This window comes from Bos grunniens, chromosome X (genome assembly GCF_055505025.1).
Source record: "Bos grunniens cultivar Pamir isolate PY7600 chromosome X, Bosgru_T2T1.0, whole genome shotgun sequence".
In the NCBI taxonomy this organism is placed as follows: Eukaryota; Metazoa; Chordata; class Mammalia; order Artiodactyla; family Bovidae; genus Bos; species Bos grunniens.
The window spans coordinates 122,268,314-122,285,928 of record NC_141194.1 but is presented as its reverse complement, the minus strand read 5'-3'; the positions used below and the strand labels follow the sequence as shown (position 1 = coordinate 122,285,928).

Here is a 17,615-nt window from a genome sequence, read left to right as displayed (position 1 = left end):
TAGCATATTCAAAAGTAGAGACATAACTTTGCCAACAAAGGTCCGTCTAGTCAAGGCTATGGTTTTTCCTGTGGTCATGTATGGATGTGAAAGTTGGACTGTGAAGAAAGCTGAGCACTGAAGAATTGATGCTTTTGAACTGTGGTGCTGGAGAAGACTCTTGAGAGTCCTTTGGACTGCAAGGAGATCCAACCAGTCCATCCTAAAGGAGATCAGTCCTGGGTGTTCATTGGAAGGACTGATGGTGAGGCTGAAACTCCAATACTTTGGCCACCTCATGCAAAGAGTTGACTCATTGGAAAAGACTCTGATGATGGGAGGGATTGGGGGCAGGAGAACGGGACGACAGAGGATGAGATGGCTGGATGGCATCACCGACTCGATGCACATGAGTTTGGGTGAACTCCGGGTGTTAGTGATGGACAGAGAGGCCGGGCGTGCTGCGATTCATGGGGTCACAAAGAGTCGGACTCGACTGAGCGACTGAACTGAACTGAAAGTAAATTTAATAATCCATAAGAAAATGGGTAAGGAACATGTATATAGAAAAAAATGACTCAAATATATGAAAAGATGATCAATCAACTCATAGCAACAGAAAAACAAAATTAAATTAAAACAAATGATCCTCTTCCAACTAGAACTGAAAAGGATAAGCTATAGTGTATTCTTGGATGCAAAGAAACACCCTCGTTCATTGTTAGTGGTAATTAAACTGGGGCACCCTCTTTGAAGGACAATTTGACAATATTTATCAACATTGTAAATGTATATACACTTTGATTCAGTGATTCTAGTAAGAGCCATTTATCTTAAGATTCTACATGCACGTGCACAATGATGTGTGAGTGAAGATAATGCCTTCCAAATTATTTGTAACAGCAAAAGACCATAAACAACTCTGGGGCTGTTTATATAAATTATAGGGTATCCATATGTTTGAATACCACACAGCCATTAAAAATAATGAGGGAGATCTATTCATACTGAAATGGAAAGATTGCCAAGACACATTGTTAAATAACAAAAATATGGTTCAAACAGTGTATAGACTATGCTATCCTGTTTGTGAAAAAAAATCAGGGAGATTAAAGTATACAGATTCATGTTGATGTATGGCAAAACCAATACAATATTGTAAAGTAATTAGCCTCCAATTAAAATAAATAAATTTAAATTAAAAAAAAGTATACAGATATGCCTATACGCAAACAGAGTACCTCTCTTGAAAGGAACACAAAATAAGTACAGTGGTTACTTCTAAGATGAGTGACTAGGAGATTGAGGGTGGTGAGAAAGAACAATTTATTCAATGTATAACCATTTTACTCTTCCCCCAAGTGCATGTATTATGAAAAATATAAAGTAAGAAAAAAGGTAAAATTTTGGAATCCTCTGTTATGTACATTCTTTGGGAAGCTAGCATTTTCATGTAAGCACCCAGAGAACAGAATTCTTGAATGTTGGGGGGTGGGGAAAAATCAGACACAAAATTCTTCTAGCTTAATTTCCCCAGTGTATGCAAATTCTAATGTAGAAAGATCACACATTCCTAATGTGAAAAGCGGTTGAGCTAAATTTCAGCCATGACTACTGCAAAGGTGAAACTGATACTTGTGAACCGTCCACAGAAAGACAAGATCAATAATTGTTGGAAACAGAAGGGTCATGTGCAGAGAGATGCTGGGCTAGATAGTCTGCAAGCACCTTCTCATTTAGTCTTGCTGGCAAACTTGTGATGTAGGAGTTATCTCCACTGTACAGATGAAGAAACCAACTCGTAGGGAGGAACGAAATTGCCCAGGGTGACAAGGCTATGACTCTGAGGAAGCAAAGAAGTAGCACTCTGTGTTATTTCTCAGAGGTCTGCTGATTAAAAGAACAGGGGATTTTGCCTTTCTTACCAGCTCAGGAGGTGTGTAATGAAATCCAGCAGTGCATATCCTTCATGCTACCCAAAGGCATTCTTACACTTACCATCCCTCCCCATCATAAAGAACATGAAATATTCCTCATCCATAAAATGAGAAGTATCTATTTAGCAGGGTGGTTACAAGGATTCAAAATTAATTATATGCAGTGCCTGGCACATCAGGGATGCTCAGTACATGGTGGTCCCTAGCACTGTTCTCACAACCCACTGAAACTGACAGGCACATGGACAACAGTGAAATTTTGATTCCAGGTTATAGAAATATCTGGAAGTAGGATCACAGCCTTGTGTAACTTAAAGAAGCTATAAGCCATACCACACAGGGCCACCCAAGATGGATGGGTCATAGTGAAGAGTTGTGACAAAACGTGGTCCACTGGAGAAGGAATTGCAAACCACTCCAATATTCTTGTCTTGAGAACCCCATGAACAGTATGGAAGTAGGATAGTAAAGGTTTTAAGAATGTGAGCTCTGTCTGACTTATCTCATTTAGCACAATGCCATCAAGTTCCATCCCTGCTGTCCCCAATGGCAGAATTTCATTCTTTCTCATGGCCAAGTAATACCCACAGATAGAATATATACATATATATAAAGATATATAGCGACACATATACACACAAATACACACACACAAACACACCACATCTTCTTTATCCATTCATCTGTTCATGGATACATAGGTTGTTTTCATATCTTGGCTACTGTGAATAATTCTGCAATAAATTCTGCAATATATGACATCATTTGTATGTGGAATCTAAAAAAGCCAAAATCACAGGAATAGAGGGTAGAGTATTAGTTACCAGGGGCTGGACGATAAGGGAATTAAGGAGATGCTGGCCAAAGGGTACAAACTTGCAATTAGAAGATGAGTGAGTTCTGGAGATCTAATGCACAGCATTGTGATTGCAGTCAACATTATATGCTTCCAAGCTGCTAAGACACTAGATCATAAGTGTTGTCACCACAAAAAAAAAAATGATGAAAATGTGATATTGAGAGAGGTGTGGGTTAATGCTATGGTGGTAATCATACCGCAATACATGAATGTGTCAAATCAACACATTCTACACCATAAACTTATACAATGTTAAATGTCAATTATATTTCAATTAAAAAAATAGTAATGGGAACTCTGAAGTTAGAAATACCTGTGTCTGAATCTTGATTCCACAACTTCCTAGTGGTATGATCCTGAATAAGTCATTTAGCCCCTCTTAACCTTCATTTCGGAGAAGGCAATGGCACCCCACTCCAGTACTCTTGCCTGGAAAATCCCATGGACGGAGAAGCCTGGTAGGCTGCAGTCCATGGGGTCGATAAGAGTCGGACACAACTGAGCAACTTCACTTTCACTTTTCACTTTCATGCATTGGAGAAGGAAATGACAACCCACTCCAGTGTTCTTGCCTGGAGAATCCCAGGGACGGGGGAGCCTGGTTGGCTGCCATCTATGGGGTCGCACAGAGTTGGACATGACTGAAGCGACTTAGCAGCAGCAGCAGCAGCAGAAACCTTCATTTCCTTTCCTTAGAAAGGGGATTAGCATTCACAGGCACCATCTCACAGATTTGTGAAGTGAAGTGAAAGTTGCTCAGTCGTGCCTGACACTTTGTGACCCCATGGACTATACAGCCCATGGAATTCTCCAGGCCAGAATACTGGAGTGGGTAGCCTTTCCCTTCTCCAGGGGATCTTCCCAACCCAGAGATCGAACCCAGGTCTCCCGCATTGCAGGAGGGTTCTCTACCTACAGAGCCACCACGGAAGTTCCCACAGGTTTGTCGGGATTCAATGAGACGGTGAACATGACTGACTTAGCACAATATCTGGTGCCTAATAAGTGATCGATAAACATTATGTCCTATTTTTTCACTCATATGCTTAGATGGAAATCCCTATGTTTTGTACCAGAACTCATTGATCTTGTCTTTGAACATCCAAGTACATAGACACTTATATAAAGAAAAGGAAAAACACGTCAAAAGATGTCACCTCTACTTAAGTCTTCCTCAAATTCCATCCTTTCCAATGACCCTCTTCCCACATCACTCCTGAGGAGATGTAACTGGTTCTTCTTCAGGAGTCCCACAGTACTCTGATTAGACTCCTGAGTCAGCATATATGAGGGACCATGTGGCTTAGTTCGAATGACCATATAATTTATTGTTCAAATCAAGACACTTTTGAGAGTGAAGAGGGTGCCATTAATCATTTCACTGGAATAACAAGAATAAACCAGGACTGTCCCAACAAAACCAAGATGAAAGTAACTCTAGGTTTAATGGAATGAGAAAGAGTTTTGGTTCAGATGCAGCCCTTGCACATAGTAGGTATTTAGTACATGATAACTGTAATTTTTGTGTACCTGTATCCCTAAGAAATCATGAGCCTCTTAGGATGAAGAGCTAGGCATGCATGCTCAGTTGCTAAGTTGTGTCCAACTCTGTGACCCCACGGACTCTAGCCCTCCAGGCTCCTCTGTCCATGGGATTTTCCAGGCAAGAATATTGGAGTGGGTTGTCATTTCCTTCTCCAGGGGATCTTCCCCAACCCAGGGACCAAACCCGAATCTTCTGGGTCTTCTGCATTGGCAGGCAGATTGTTTACCACTGTGCCACCTGGGAAGCCCCTGGGGGTGGAAAGACTAGGTTTTAATTATTTTTCCACCTACTCAGAACCTCTGTTACATGAGACCTGGAAAACATGAAAGGCTTGTTGAATTGGCCAGAAAGTGACACCTGTTACCACTTCCAGGGCTGTTATCCCACTATATGGAGGACAGCAAAGATTGAAATGACACCTGCCACCAGGAACCACAGTCCCAGGAGGTCAACCATGGCTTGAGGCTGCCAAGATGACTCACACAGGCACAGGATGGAGCCACGCTTCACTGGCATGGAGAAGAGACACATCAGCTTCCATGGTGGGCATCAGTCCCTCCTGGCCAGCAGGTTCTGGCCCATAGGGAGATGATCTGCACCCACCACTCTCTTACTGCAAGCTAAGGACCCCATTCCTGCCCATTAGGAACAGACAGTGCAGTGGAGTTGACAAGGCACTGTATGACACCCATGCTAAACAGAACAAAGGAATACACGTGAAGTCTGAAACAGGAAGATTTCTCCTATGAGGTGTGGGGAGGAAGTGTTCCAGGCCAAAGCCCATTCTTATGTGGCCAAATTGGGAGGGGGAGTCAAAAGACTTGCAAGCACAGACAAGACTGCTTTTCTCAACGATTCTTAATGAACACATATTGACTGAGTATGGATGTGAGAGCTGGACAATAAAAAAGGCTGAGTGTCGAAGAATTAATGCCTTTGAACTGTGGTGCTGGAGAAGACTCTTGAAAGTCTCTTGGACTGCAAGGACATCAAACTAGTCAATCCTAAAGGAAATCAGTCCTGAATATTCACTAATGCTGAAGCTCAAATACTTTGGCCACGTAATGAGAAGAATTGACTCATTAGAAAAGACCTGCCTGATGCTGGGAAAGATTGAAGGCAGGAGAGAAGGGGATGACAGAGGATGAGATGGTTGGATGGCATCACTGACTCAATGGACATGAGTTTGAGTGAACTCTGGGAGATAGTGAAGGAGAGGGGAGCCTGGCATGCTGCAGTCCATGGGGTCGCAAACTCAGACATGACTGAGTAACTAAACAAAACCAAAAATTGACCAAGTGAACTAGAGTCAACATCACATTCTCTTGTCTGAAGCCTATATCCTTAACTAGGACTTCCAGGGCTGTCTGAGATGGAGGAGCAGGTGTCAGCAAGTAGGTACTGGGGATGGGAATGTCAGGTAGCCCTAGGGGCTCATGGTCATCTACTGATTGATATTTCAGTTTAAGTATTCAAACATTCAGTGGGTGCTAACTACATTATGGGCACCAGACACATGGTAACTTAGATTCAGTTCTATTTCTCACAGAGCTCATGCACATGGAGGGTACAGGCAAGGTTACTGGTGATCATGGCAGTGCTCTGATACCCTCTGCACTGACTCTTCAGGAGAAGCCTCAACTGACCCCTGAGGATGGGTTCTGCTTTCACTGGGCTTCCTTCCTGCAGCACAAAAAGCCAGAGTCATAGATAGTCCGGATGCCTTGAAGGCCAGAAGCAGACAGAGTCCACTCAGAGAAGGACGGGCTGACCATCCTTTCATTTCTGAAGCTTTTCCTTCCCAGGCTGGGAGTCAGAGGCTTGGAAATTCTTGGGCAAGCTGGAGTGCATGTAAGGAGAACTCAAGGATCACCCTGTATGGCTCCCTGAGAAATCAGTAGGCTGGGGCAATTCTCAGAGAAAGTCCTTATCTTCAGTGTGTGTGTCTGCTAAGTCACCTCAGTCATGTCTGACTCTTTGCAACCCTATGGACTGTAGCCTGCTAAGCTCCTCTGTCCACGGGATTCTCCAGGCAAGAATACAGGAGTGGGTTGCCATTCCCTTCTCCAGGGGATCTTCCTGATCCAGGGATTGAACCTGCATTTCTTGTGTCTTCTGCATTGACAGGCGGGTTCTTTACCATGAGCGCCACCTGGGAATCACCTACCTTCAATAATGGTTCCTGAAATGTACCTTGCTACTTTCGTCTCTAACCATTCACCTCATTCTGTCACATCTTTAGTTAATGTTACTGTATCCGTATCAGGAAGAAAAAACAAGGCAAGCTTCTGGACTGACACACAGAAGAATTAGACTCTGATTCTTCCACGCATTGACAATGTGGAATCATTGGCTCCCCTCTCTGGACCTCCATTTCCTCATCTGTTGCCAATTAGCTTCAGTCATGTCCAACTCTTTGTGATCCCATGGACTGTACACCACCAGGCCCCTCTGTCCATGGGATTCTCCAGGCATGAATACTGGGGTGGGTTGCCATTTCCTTCTCCATTCCTCATCTATTAAATAAGGGCTAATGACGCTTGCTTTGATGGGCATCTATGGGCACCGCATGAGGAAATGTACTTAAAATAGTTTGGGAAATGTATAAAATGTAATAGGTAGCCTAGTACCTGACGTATAGAAAGCATTCCAAAAATGTATAGTTGTGATGAAATGTGAGTTAGGAAGCTCTCCAGTGATTGGGTAACTGGGCTGTTGAACAGTGAAATAAGAGCCCAGATGAATCCTCTCTTCAAAGGCAGCCAGTGGCTTTCTCTCGACACCCCACAGCATGCTATTTATTATCCTTTCTAACTTTTTGAAACCATGGTTGAGGTTGGCTAATCTCTAACAACCCTCTGTAATGGTAATCTTCAGTTTGTTTAATCCAGTATTTTATTATTAAGTATATAATAGGCTGAAATAGAATTTCTCAAATTTATTCAAAGTAAACACAGCTTTGAAAATTACCCACTTTGCCCCTTCCAGATGGTGGTTAGAAAGGCTGGCCAAATGCAAGCATTTATCAGGGGCATTTATTTAGGTGCCAATTTGACTTCAAAATCCTGTTCCCTTTACTTGTGTGCAAATAAATGGAAATAGACTTTGACAATTTGAAAGCAAAATTTTAACACTGGCTGGCATATAAACAACCAATAGCCAAAGTATTTTCAGTGTTAGCCATCTTCACTAACATTTAGGATGTAAAATGAGGTTGATAAATCCTACCTGTGATGAGCACCAAAGTCAATTCTTTCTACACCATGATGATGTGCAATTCACTTAAGTGCTTCATCTGGAGCTTGAAATACTTTGATACCCTCATCAACATGTGAAAGCAACTTTAAACCCATGATGAAGTGCTGGGCTCTGCCATACTCTAATCCAAAAGACTTACCAAGAAATTTAGGACTATTCCAATGGGGACCATTCTAACTAGCTTAACATAGTTGAATTACTCAAAGAATAATACAAGCCTTTAAAAGATTGGATCCATTTCCTGATGACTAACAAGTATCAAAGTTCACTTTCTAAGGCAGAGGTATGGAAGAGAGATATCTCAAGTTAACAATAACTGGAAATATCAAAGCAGATTTAGCCTGAGGTGTGCAAGATACACATTTCGAGTGTCCCCCACACAGCTAAGTTGTCTCTTTGAATGATGCCAATCTCCATCTAGTGAATGAATGGACAACCCCAGCCCCTCTGAGATCAAAGGATAAATAGTCTTTATTTATTCAATAAATGTTCTTAAGCACTTACTGTATACACTGAGACAGAAACTGGTAGAAGATCCTTTTCTCAGAGGGATTACATTTTTGTGCACAAGACATCAAACAAGCAAATGGATGTCTACATATTGTGATAAATGGCAAAACAGAAAAACTGGGGAACTATCATAAAGAATAATGGATTGGGGGAAAAACATAGTCTTTTCCACCTTTTTAATGCTTAATATGGTTTGTGAATATTTCATCCAGGCATTTGACTTGACTATACATTTTCTATATGGTATCTTTTAATAAACATAAGTTTTTTATTCTTAATAAGTCTAGTTGACCAAGTATGTGCTTATATATTTATTTCTGTGTCATATCTATCAAAAACATTGGGTATCCCTAGATTGCAAAGATATTCATTTGTGCTTCGTTTTAGAAGCTTTGTAATTTAAGCATTATATTTATATCTAGGAGCCCTCTTGAATTACATTTTCTGCATGGTGTGAGGGAGAGGTAAAGTATGTTTTTTATATGGTTATTCAGTTGTTTTAGTACCATTTATTGAAAAGACTTCATTTTTGCCAGTGAACTACTTTGGCACATTGTCAAAATTCAATTGAATTTAGAAATTTAGGTTTAAATTCTAGAATTCCTATTCTCTTGCACTGATTTATTTTTCTATCTGTAGGCTAGTATCACCCTTAAATAATTTTTTTTTTCTTATTTTTGGTCATATTGAGTGGTGTGTGGGATCTTAGCTCCCAGACTAGGGATTGAACCTGCTCCTCCTGCAGTAGAAACTCAGAATCTTAACTACTGGGCAATCAGGGAAATCCCACTATTTAGTCTCTATCCAGCAATTTTTACACTTTTCAAAGTAGAAATCACATATGTCTGTTTTTTTTAAATTATATTGTGTTTTTGATGCTATTGTAAACAAAATTATTCTCTTAAATTTTTCCCAAATGTTTCAGGCCACTGTAAATATGTACTACCCTTGCTGTAGATTGAGTCATGTCAGTTTGGTAAATTCACTTGTTAGTCTGAAGCATGATTTTGTAGATCCCTTGGAATTTTCTAGGTAAACAATCATATTGTATGCAAATACAGATGCTTTAAAATTTTCCTTTTTAACATTTATTTTCCTTTATTGCACTGGTTAAGATGTCCAGAACAATGCTCAATGGAAGCAGTGAGACTGGGCATCCTTGCCTAATTCTAAATTTGTGGGAAAGTGTTTGTATCTCATCAATAAATATCATGAGACTGTAGCTTTTTCATGTGGAGGAAGCTTTCTTCTGTACCCAGTCTGCTGAGGTTTTGTTGTTGTTTATCATGAACAGGTATTGGATTTTGTCAAAATCTCATTACTCTAGTGATATGATCATATCCCACCCCCCTTTTCCTTTATTCTTTTAATATATTGTTGGTTTCAGCTGAATATTTATTTAAGGATGTTTCCAACTATGTACCCAAAATATATTGGTTTGTAGTTCTCTTCAAATCAATCATTTTGCAAGATTCTGGCAACAAGGTTTTGCTGCTTCATAGGAAAAAATGTATGAAGTGTACCTCTTCTTCCATTTCCTAAACAGGTTTGTGTATAATTAGTGAAATTCCTTCTTTTAAGCATTCACCAGTGAAAATTCACCACCGTCATCATCCAACTCATTGCTCAAATGCAAAAGTTATTTGAGATCCTTCACTGTCCGTGCAAAGTGATGCCTTCCAGCCCTTGAGGTATGTGAAAAGGGAGCCAAAGGCCCAGGATATTTGTTTTAAAAGTTGTCCCAGCTGTTTGAAACAGCTGCTTGTCAACACCTTCCTAAGATATAGAGCAGGACGTAAAAGTAAAAATAAGGGGCTAAACCAGATCAGTTTTATGATGAAAATGTTGCTGTGGAATAGTGATTTTTCATTAGTGTCAAAAAACAAATATTTTTAAAATCACATTGGCCCAAGGTAACCTAAGTGTGATCACCACCCCCCAACAACTCCTTTGCTATCCACAGATTAAATAGTTTGTGCCGTCTTGCCTCTGTTTATGGCTGAGGATTACATTTAGCTCAAAAGGTGTCAGAGACTTTACACATCAATTAATTGTACAGCAGACTTGTTTCCTGGTTGTTCCTCATTTAGTCAGAATAGATCAGCCTTTTCAGGAGTTCTGATGCACCCAGAATTAGGCCCAGCTGATTTATTATATTTTGCCTGTAAGTTTCTCTCTTCCCTGCTGGTGGGCTGTAGGAAATCTCAGACACCAACTACTACCAACTTCATTGATATTTACAAGGAAGCATTAGGAGGATATAAACTTTTAAATTATAATGTTAGTTTTCATGAACAGATTTAAAATGTGGTCAGTGATCAGAGTGATCAGGATAAATGGCAAAACACTAGCACAAAGGATTCAATGCTTCCGTACAGTTTGACACCAAACTAACAGTGCCTTCAGGAACCTTTTTTTTTTTTTTTAAAACTACCATCAACCTCATATCAAAACTCACCTCACTCCCCTGTGATAGCTCCCTCTGCAACTGGCTCTGGCCTGGAGTCTAGGGCTTCAGGAGTATCAGAGCAATGGCAATCATTTCTTCATGACAGCTTCCTCCTCCAGCAAAACTAGCAAATTTGTTTGCCCCCTGTGAGATTTTTCCCCACAGAGTCTCTGTGATAATTATGACAGCACTGAGTATAAAAATTCATATCCTAAAACACTGAAGTTCACATTCTATGTAAGATATTCTAGTTTCTATGCATTTTTTAGTATAAATTATCACAAGCAATACAGGCACATAGTTAAAAGAAAAATAAAGTACCACAAAAGGGCCTATTTTGAAAAATAATAGTTCTCCTCCCATGCTAGACTTTCCAGTGGCCACTATTTCAATAATTTCCTATATCTCCTTACAGTAATTTTCAATGTTCATATACAAATGTATAGATGCATCTTTTTAACAAAACTATTTATTTGTTTGACTGCACCATGGCTTAGTTGCAGCATGAAGGCTCTTCAGTTGCAGTATGTGAATTCTTACTTGTGGCATGTGGGATCCTAGTTCCTCAACCAGGGATCAAACCCAGGTCCCCTGCACAGAGTCTTAGCCACTGAAGCACCAGGGAAGTCCCAGATGCATCCTTTTAAGTCATAAGCTGGAACATGCTGCACAGTCTACCCTGGACCTTGTTTCTTTTCACTGAATAACACCCTGGTAAGATCTCCATTATCACCTAAGTCCAATTTCCTCCTCTGTTCTCTCAACTTCTGCAGTAGTATGTTTCTTATTGAGATGTCTGAAGATTCCAGGCAGTTGTAAGAAATACAGAGAGACTGCTTGTTCACTTTGCTCAGTTTATACAAAAGACATTTTACAAAATTATAAACCAGGATATTGACATTAATAGAATCCACCAAGCTTATTCTGATTTCTCTGGTTATAATGGTTCCCATGTGTGTGTGTGTGTGTGTGTTGTATTTAATGCTATACTTTTTTTTTCTCCTGTGTAGGTTTGCTGTCACAAAAGTTAAAATACTGAATAGTCCCAATGACAGAAAGATCCCTCCTGTTGCTATTTTATAATCACACCCACTTTCCTCCTACTGCCTCCTCTCCTGTCCCTAACTCCTGACAACCATTACTCTGTCCTTCATTTCTAAAATTTTGTCATTTCAAAAGGGCTATAGAAATGGAATCAAGCTTCCTTAAAAATCTGGAAATAGAACTGCCTTATGACCCAGCAATCCCACTGCTGGGCATACACACTGAGGAAAGCAAAATTGAAAGAGACGCATGTACCCCAGTGTTCATCACAGCACTGTTTAAAATAGCCAGGACATGGAAGCAACCTAGATGTCCATCAGCAGATGAATGGATAAGAAAGCTGTGGTACATATATAGAATGGAGTATTACTCAGCCATTAAAAAGAATACATTTGAATCAGTTCTAATGAGGTGGATGAAACGGGAGCCTATTATACAGAGTGAAGTAAGCCAGAAAGAAAAACACCAATACAGTATACTAACACATATATATGGAATTTAGAAAGATGGTAACAATAACCCTGTATCAGATCAGATCAGATCAGTCGCTCAGTCATGTCCGACTCTTTGTGACCCCATGAATCGCAGCATGCCAGGCCTCCCTGTCCCTCACCAACTCCCGGAGTTGACTCAGACTCACGTCCATCGAGTCAGTGATGCCATCCAGCCATCTCATCCTCTGTCGTCCCCTTCTCCTCCTGCCCCCAATCCTTCCCAGCATCAGAGTCTTTTCCAATGAGTCAACTCTTTGCATGAGGTGGCCAAAGTACTGGAGTTTCAGCTTTAGCATCATTCCTTCCAAAGAAATCCCAGGGCTGATCTCCTTCAGAATGGACTGGTTGGATCTCCTTGCAGTCCAAGGGACTCTCAAGAGTCTTCTCCAACACCACAGTTCAAAAGCATCAATTCTTTGGTGCTCAGCCTTCTTCACAGTCCAACTCTCACATCCATACATGACCACAGGAAAAACCATAGCCTTGACTAGATGAACCTTTGTTGGCAAAGTAATGTCTCTGCTTTTCAATATGCTATCTAGGTTGGTCATAACTTTCCTTCCAAGGAGTAAGCGTCTTTTAATTTCATGGCTGCAGTCACCGTCTGTAGTGATTTTGGAGCCCAGAAAAATAAAGTCTGACACTGTTTCCACTGTTTCCCCATCTATTTCCCATGAAGTGGTGGGACCAAATGCCAGCAAAAGAGACAATGATGTATAGAACAGTCTTTTGGACTCTGTGGGAGAGGGAGAGGGTGGGATGATTTGGGAGAATGGCATTGAAACATGTATAATATCATATATGAAACGAGTCACCAGTCCAGGTTCGATGCACATACTGGATGCTTGGGGCTGGTGCACTGGGACGACCCAGGGGGATGGTACGGGGAGGGAGGAGGGAGGAGGGTTCAGGATGGGGAACACGTGTATACATGTGGCGGATTCATGTTGATATATGCCAAACCAATACAATATTGTAAAGTTTAAAAATAAAATAAAAGGAAGAAAATAATGGAATCATGCATTTTTAACTTTTTTTGGAATTGGCTTCTTTTCTCCCACTCAGCATAATTTCCTAGGGGTTCATTCAAGCTGTGTGTTTCAATAGTTTAGTCCTTTTTGCTGCTGAGTAGTAGTCTGTGGTATGGATGTGCCACAGTTTCTTTAACCAGCACTTGTTCAAGGACACCTGAACTGTTTCCAGTTTTTGCCTATTAAGAATAAAGATGCTATGGACATGTGTGTACACGTTTTATGAACATATGTGTACAGGTTTTTGTGTGAAAATAAATTTCCATTTCTCTAGGGTAAATGACCAAGGGTGCCTTTGGTGGGTTGTATGATAACTGGGTGTATAGTCTTTTTTGGGGGGAGAGGACACACCACATAACATGTTGGATCTTAGTTCCCTGACCAGGGATTGAACCCGTGCATCCTGCAGTGGAAGCTCAGAGTCTTAACCACTGGACTTCCAGCGAAATCCCATATTTTTAGTTTTGAAAGAACTAGTTTCCAAAGTAGCTGCCATTTATTTGCATTTACACAGCAATACAAGAGTGATCTTCACCATCATTTGGTGTTGTCACTGGTTTTTATTTTAGCCATTTTGATAGATGTGTTGTGATGTTTCATTTTGATTTTAATTTGAATTTCCTTGATGGCTAATGATGTGGGACATCTTTTCATGTGCTTCTGTGCTATTTGTATATCCACTTTTGTGAAATGTTTCTTGGTCATTTTACAACAGGATTTTTTAACTGCTGAGTCTTGAGAGCTCTTTATATATTCTTGATACTAGTCCTTTGTCAGATATGTTGTTTACACATATTTTCTCCCAATCTATAGTTTATCTTTCATTGTCTTCACACAGACTTTCACAGAACAAGTTTTTAATTTTTTTTTCTATTTTTCCTTTTATGGATCATGCTTTTTATTTCAAGTCTACAAAGTCTTTGTCTAGCCCAAGTTCCTAAATACTGTCACCTATGTACTTTCTCCCCTTAAAGGATCACAGCAAAAGGCAAGGGAGAAAGAGAAAGATGTACCCAACTGAAAGTAGAGTTCCAGAGAATAGCAAGGAGACATAAGAACAATGAACAATGTGAAGAAATAGAGGAAAACAATAGAATGGGAAAGACTGGCGATCTCTTCAAGAAAATTGGAGATATCAAGGGAACATTTCATGCAAGGATGGGCCCAATAAAGGACAGGAATGGTAAATACCTAACAGAAGCAGATTAAGAAGAGGTGGCAAGAATATACAGAAGAACTATACAAAAAAGGTCTTAATGACCCAGATAACCACTGTAGTGTGGTCACTCACCTAGAACCAGACAATCTGGAGTGTGAAGTCAAGTGGGCCTTAGGGAGTATTACTATAAACAAAGCTAGTGGAGGTGATCAAATTCCAACTGAGCCATTTAAAATCCTAAAAGATGATACTGTTAAAGTGCTTCACTCACATGTCAGAAAATTTGGAAAACTCAGAAGTGGCCACAGGACTGGAAAAGGTCAGTTTTCATTCCAATCCCAAAGAAAGACAATGCCAAAGAATGTTCACCCTACTGTACAATTGTGCTCATTTCACATGCTAGCAAGGCAATGCTCAAAATTCTCCAAGTGAGGCTTCAACAGTATGTGAACCAAGAAATTCCAGATGTACAAGCTGGGTTTAGAAAAGGCAGAGGAATCAAATTGCCAACATCAGTTGGATCATGGAGAAAGCAAGAGAAGTCCAGAAAAACATCTACTTCTGCTTTGTTGACTACACAAAAGCCTTTGACTGTGTGGATCACAACAAACTGTGGAAAATTCTTCAAGAGATGGGGATAAGAGACCACCTTACCTGTCTCCTGAGAAACCAGTATGTAAAACAAGAAGCAACAGTTAGAACCAGACATGGAACAATAGACCGGTTCAAACTGGAAAAGGCGTACATCAAGGCTGTATATTGTCACCCTGCCTATTTCCAGAAATTGAGAATCCCTTGGATAGCAAGAAGATCAAACTAGTCAATGCTAAAAGAAATCAGCCCTGACTATTCATTGGAAGGACTGATGCTGAAGCTGAAGCTCCAGTAATTTGGCTGACTCATTGGAAAAGTACTCTGATGCTGGGAAAAGACTGAAGGCAAAAGGAGAAGCAGGCAGCAGAGGATGAGATGATTAGATAGCATCACCGGCTCAATGGACATGAATCTGACCAAACTTCAGGAAATAGTGAAGGACAGGTGAGACTGGCGTGCCAGCCCATGGGGTTGCAAAGAGTCAGACAGGACTTAGTGACTGAACAACAACAATAATGTACTTTCTCAGGCTCTTATAGTTCTGTTTTACATTTAGATCTGTGACCCATTTTGTGGTATTTTTATATAAAGTATGAGATTTAGGTGAAAGTTTTTGCTGTTGGCTTTTGCCTGAAGATGTCCAATTGTTCCAGCACTGTGTGCTGAGAAGGATATGCCTCCACTGAATTACTCTTGAACATTTGTTAAAAGCAACTGAGGAGATTTGTGTTGATCTCTTTCTGGATTGTTTATTCTGTCTCATTGACCAGCGTGTTTGTCTATCCACTCACCAATACTACACTATCTTGATTATTGTAGCTATGTTTGTTAAGTTGCTCAGTCATGTCCAACTCTTTGTGACCCTATAGACTGTAGCCCACCAGGCTCTTCTGTCCATGGAATTCTCCAGGCAAGAATACTGAAGTGGGTTGCCATTCCCTTCTCCAGGGGATCTTCCAGAACCAGGGATCAAACCCAAGTCTCTTGCACTGTAGGTGGATTCTTTACTATCTGAGCGACCAGGAAAGCAGGGACTGTAGAGTAAGCCTTATTATCATGTACAGCTATTCCTCCCACTTTATTCTTTATCAGTATTATTTTATCTATCCTAGGGCCTTTCCCTTTCCATATGCTTGAAAAAAAAATGTACATTCTGTTGTTATTGGATGGAATTTCCTGTATATGTCAACTGGATTCTGATTGATTGATAGTATTGTTTAAAATTTTAATATCTTTGTTGATTTTCTGTGGGAAGTTCTATCCATTGCTGAGAGGGGAGGTTTTAAAGTTCCCAACTGTAGTGGGTGGTCCTAAGATGGTGGAGGAATAGGATGGGGAGACCACTTTCTCCCCCACAAATTCATCGAAAGATCATTTGAATGCTGAGCAAATACCACAAAACAACTTCTGAACTCTGGCAGAGGACACCAGGCACCCAGAAAGGCAGCCCATTGTCTTTGAAAGGAGGTAGGACAAAATATAAAAGATAAAAAGAGAGACAAAAGAGTTAGGGATGGATATCTGTCCTGGGGAGAGAGTCTTAAAAGAAGAGAAGTTTCCAAACACCAGGAAACCCTCTCACCGGTGGGTCTGTGGGGGGTTTTGGAATCTCAGAGGGGAACATAACTGAGAGGAAGAAAATAAATAAATAAAACCCACAGATTACCCAGATTACAGTTGCCTAATGGCAACTCCCAGTGGAGAAGTAGCCCAGATGCTCGCATCTGCCACCAGCAAGCGGGGGCTGAAGAGGGTGGCATGGGCTGCATTGCTTAGAGTAAGGACTGGGCCTGAATGCCCCAAGGGCAACCTGAGGGAGCTAACATGAGATAGTAACCCAAACCATGGGATATCCAGAGAGGGGGGAAAAAAAAAAAAGGAAAGAGAGAGAGAGAACTTTCCCTCAAAAAGCTCTAACCTAAGGCTCTGCCGGGCCACTCACAGAACAAAGGACTGAACGAATACCAGAGGAGAGTTAGCTGGCAGTGGACCAGCCCATCCCCTGCTGGAGGCAGGGAGGCAGACAGATGGCAACCAGAGCCAGAAAGGGGCTAACTGAGCCCCAGAGACGGCATCCCCTACCAAACTGCCAGCAGGCTTCCAGTTGCTAACCAAGTCTTCCTGGGATCCTGGACAGTTGTCATCCTCCTGGAGGGTTGCAGCCAGAGATCAGCTCTCCAGAGGAGACACACGGCACACCTGAGACAGCACTCCTGCTGCTCACCCAGGAAACTGAGAGGCTGGGACTGGAGAGGTGATAAGATGCACTGTACCTGGGGAGAGTGCGCTTGCCAAGCACCTGTTCACCTGAGCTGCTAGGACCTAGGAAGGGCACAAAACGCAGGCCCAACTGAATCTGTGCCTTGGTGGAGTACCCGGGAACCTGAACCTGAGTGGCGTAGATCTGGGAAGTTCACGCAATCCAGGGCCTGCCTTAGACAGTTCCCCAGCAGAGCAACCTGGAGCCTGAGCAGTATAGACCGAGAAAGCACAGTTGCCGTGAGCGGAGGCAAACCCAGTGTGGCCCAGACACTGTGAGCACTCCCCACACACACCAGTGATATTTGTTTGCAGTGTTTATCAATCCCTGAAGCACAATTGAACAAGTGAGACTAAATACATGACCAGGGGCGGAAATGTGTCAGGGCGGAAGTTAGATACTGAAAAGACTTGCAAACAAAGGAAGCCAAAATAAACGAAGAGGGAACAGCTTTGGAACTGACAGGTGCAACAGATTGAAACCCTGTAGTTAGCA

At 41.3% G+C, this 17,615-nt stretch overlaps 1 pseudogene; it reads left to right on the top strand.

The window, feature by feature from the left end:
- The window catches only part of LOC147341280 (uncharacterized), a 36,134-nt pseudogene extending 18,795 nt beyond the window's left edge, over positions 1 to 17,339 (top strand).
- The last annotated feature ends 276 nt before the right edge of the window (positions 17,340 to 17,615 follow it).